Genomic DNA, 4,574 nt, shown 5'->3' on the forward strand with positions numbered 1-4,574 from the left:
TTTAGGATATAGGATAACCTTTAGGATATAGGATAACCTTTAGGATAACATTTAGGATAACCTTTAGGATATAGGATAACCTTTAGGATATTGGATAACCTTTAGGATAACCTTTAGGATAACCTTTAGGATATAGGATAACCTTTAGGATAACCTTTAGGATATAGGATAACCTTTAGGATAACCTTTAGGATAACCTTTAGGATATAGGATAACCTTTAGGATATAGGATAACCTTTAGGATAACCTTTAGGATAACCTTTAGGATAACCCATCAATGAAAAACGCAGCAGGATGGAATGCAAACTGTCATGATGTAATAGGAATCTAACTGTGGTGTTCCCCAAAATGAAAAAGACCTGAAACATCGGTTGGGTCAAATAGTCCACCAGGATATGATGTGTCATGTGTTTCAGCCACGTCAGAATGACCATGTTTCTATCTCTGTACATGAACTAGAAATAACCAGGCATGACCTGGAACATTACATAAAGAGGCGAGGGATTACGTACGTGTGTGTGTGTGTGTGTGTGTGTGTGTGTGTGTGTGTGTGTGTGTGTGTGTGTGTGTGTGTGTGTGTGTGTGTGTGTGTGTGTGTGTGTGTGCGTGCGTGCGTGTGTACATGGATGTGTATGTGTGGTTTATGACGGATCGTGATCGGGAGGATAAGAGAGTTGGGGGGGAAATGAGATCAGAGATAATATACTGTAACTCTCCCCATAGACAGCAATGCCATGAGATCAGAGATACTGTACTGTAACTGTCCCCATAGACAGCAATGCCATGAGATCAGAGATGATGTAATGTAACTGTCCCCATAGACAGCAATGCCATGAGATCAGAGATACTGTAATGTAACTGTCCCCATAGACAGCAATGCCATGAGATCAGAGATACTATACTGTAACTGTCCCCATAGACAGCAATGCCATGAGATCAGAGATACTGTACTGTAACTGTCCCCATAGACAGCAATGCCATGAGATCAGAGATACTGTAATGTAACTGTCCCCATAGACAGCAATGCCATGAGATCAGAGATGATGTAATGTAACTGTCCCCATAGACAGCAATGCCATGAGATCAGAGATACTATACTGTAACTGTCCCCATAGACAGCAATGACATGAGATCAGAGATGATGTAATGTAACTCTCCCCATAGACAGCAATGCCATGAGATCAGAGATACTGTAATGTAACTGTCCCCATAGACAGCAATGCCATGAGATCAGAGATACTATACTGTAACTGTCCCCATAGACAGCAATGACATGAGATCAGAGATGATGTAATGTAACTCTCCCCATAGACAGCAATGCCATGAGATCAGAGATACTGTAATGTAACTGTCCCCATAGACAGCAATGCCATGAGATCAGAGATACTGTACTGTAACTGTCCCCATAGACAGCAATGCCATGAGATCAGAGATGATGTAATGTAACTGTCCCCATTATCAGGAGAATGAATTACCCCGACGGCCCTCCCCCACTCCACTCCCCTTGCCCCAATTCGCACTGCGCGGCCCCGACCGGAGAATTTCCATGGAAACCCCGTTGCCCTGGTGAAAGATTATCCTTTGACTGGATTCCAATCAGACACCCCCAGGGTTCTGTTTTGTTCCAGTGCCCACAGCTCTGGCTCTTCATGCCCTGAAAAGTAGACTGAGGAAAATGATGTGGGACTGTGAATGCCTCCCAAATGGAACCCTTGTCCTTATATGGTCGTGGTCTACTTTCAACCAGAGGCCTAGAGGCTTTCATCAACAGTAGTGAACTATATAGTTAATATAATGGAAAAAGGGCGTCATTTCAGACAGACCGAGGGACAATGACGGCTTGACTCGTCCGCGGAAGAAAAGCTTCTTATATCTCCCATGGAGGGTAGAGGATTACTCTCAGGGCTTTATCAACCAGGGAATGGATGGAGATGGATACAGTGTCTGTATCTCCCATGGAGGGTAGAGGATTACTCTCAGGGCTTTATCAACCAGGGAATGGATGGAGATGGATACAGTGTCTGTATCTCTCACGGTCCTCACATGTAGTGTCTTCTAGACAGTGTCTGTATCTCTCACGGTCCTCACATGTAGTGTCTTCTAGACAGTGCCTGTATCTCTCACGGTCCTCACATGTAGTGTCTTCTAGACAGTGTCTGTATCTCTCACGGTCCTCATGTAGTGTCTTCTAGACAGTGTCTGTGTCTCTCACGGTCCTCACATGTAGTGTCTTCTAGACAGTGTCTGTATCTCTCATGGTCCTCACATGTAGTGTCTCCTAGACAGTGTCTGTATCTCTCACGGTTCTCACGTTGTGTCTTCTAGACAGTGTCTGTATCTCTCACGGTCCTCACATGTAGTGTCTTCTAGACAGTGCCTGTATCTCTCACGGTCCTCACATGTAGTGTCTTCTAGACAGTGTCTGTATCTCTCACGGTCCTCATGTAGTGTCTTCTAGACAGTGTCTGTATCTCTCACGGTCCTCACACGTTGTGTCTTCTAGACAGTGTCTGTATCTCTCACGGTTCTCACATGTAGTGTCTTCTAGACAGTGTCTGTATCTCTCACGGTTCTCACGTTGTGTCTTCTAGACAGTGTCTGTATCTCTCACGGTTCTCACATGTAGTGTCTTCTAGACAGTGTCTGTATCTCTCACGGTCCTCACATGTAGTGTCTTCTAGACAGTGTCTGTATCTCTCACGGTTCTCACGTTGTGTCTTCTAGACAGTGTCTGTGTCTCTCACGGTCCTCACATGTAGTGTCTTCTAGACAGTGTCTGTATCTCTCACGGTCCTCACATGTAGTGTCTTCTAGACAGTGTCTCTATCTCTCACGGTCCTCACATGTAGTGTCTTCTAGACAGTGTCTGTGTCTCTCACGGTCCTCACGTTGTGTCTTCTAGACAGTGTCTGTATCTCTCACGGTCCTCACATGTAGTGTCTTCTAGACAGTGTCTGTATCTCTCACGGTCCTCATGTAGTGTCTTCTAGACAGTGTCTGTATCTCTCACGGTTCTCACATGTAGTGTCTCCTAGACAGTGTCTGTATCTCTCACGGTTCTCACATGTAGTGTCTCCTAGACAGTGCCTGTATCTCTCACGGTCCTCATGTAGTGTCTTCTAGACAGTGTCTGTATCTCTCACGGTCCTCACATGTAGTGTCTTCTAGACAGTGCCTGTATCTCTCACGGTCCTCATGTAGTGTCTTCTAGACAGTGTCTGTATCTCTCACGGTTCTCACATGTAGTGTCTTCTAGACAGTGTCTGTATCTCTCACGGTTCTCACATGTAGTGTCTCCTAGACAGTGTCTGTATCTCTCACGGTTCTCACATGTAGTGTCTTCTAGACAGTGTCTGTGTCTCTCACGGTCCTCACATGTAGTGTCTCCTAGACAGTGTCTGTATCTCTCACATGTAGTGTCTTCTAGACAGTGTCTGTATCTCTCACGGTTCTCACGTTGTGTCTTCTAACAGTGTCTGTATCTCTCACGGTCCTCATGTTGTGTCTTCTAGACAGTGTCTGTATCTCTCACATGTAGTGTCTTCTAGACAGTGTCTGTATCTCTCACGGTTCTCACGTTGTGTCTTCTAACAGTGTCTGTATCTCTCACGGTCCTCACATGTAGTGTCTTCTAGACAGTGTCTGTGTCTCTCACGGTCCTCACGTTGTGTCTTCTAGACAGTGTCTGTATCTCTCACGGTCCTCACATGTAGTGTCTTCTAGACAGTGCCTGTATCTCTCACGGTCCTCATGTAGTGTCTTCTAGACAGTGTCTGTATCTCTCACGGTTCTCACGTTGTGTCTTCTAACAGTGTCTGTATCTCTCACGGTCCTCATGTTGTGTCTTCTAGACAGTGTCTGTATCTCTCACATGTAGTGTCTTCTAGACAGTGTCTGTATCTCTCACGGTTCTCACGTTGTGTCTTCTAACAGTGTCTGTATCTCTCACGGTCCTCACATGTAGTGTCTTCTAGACAGTGTCTGTATCTCTCACGGTTCTCACATGTAGTGTCTTCTTATGGATTCTTCAAGGGATAATGTTTGTCTCTTTTACATCTGCACTTAAGATGACTTGGTTGACCTTTGTTGTAGCCCTATCAACCACATGCACAGTACGCTTTTTGGTGCCCTGTTTATGTCAGTAGTGTCTGTTTGAATGTGTTTATGTCAGTAGTGTCTGTTTGAATGTGTTTATGTCACGCTCAGTGGAGGCTGCTGAGGGGAGGGCGGCTCATAATAATGGCTGGAATGGAGTCAATGGAACCACGTGTTTGATGTGTTTGATACCATTTCATATGTCTTGATGCATTACATTATGACAGGTAGCACTGTATAACACTCTCTTTCTCTCTCCCTCTCTCTCTCTCTCTCTCTCTCTCTCGCTCTCACTCTCTCTCTCTGTCTCTCTCTCTCTCTCTCGCTCTCACTCTCTCTCTCCCTCTCTCTCCCTCCCTCTCGCTCTCACTCTCTCTCTCTTTCTCTCCCTCCCTCCCTCCATCTCTCTCTCTCTCTCTCTCTCTCTCTCTCTCTCTCTCTCTCCCCCTCCCTCTCTCTCTCTCTCTCTCTCTCTCTCT

Source organism: Salvelinus fontinalis, unplaced genomic scaffold (assembly GCF_029448725.1).
Source record: "Salvelinus fontinalis isolate EN_2023a unplaced genomic scaffold, ASM2944872v1 scaffold_0616, whole genome shotgun sequence".
NCBI classification, from domain to species: domain Eukaryota; kingdom Metazoa; phylum Chordata; class Actinopteri; order Salmoniformes; family Salmonidae; genus Salvelinus; species Salvelinus fontinalis.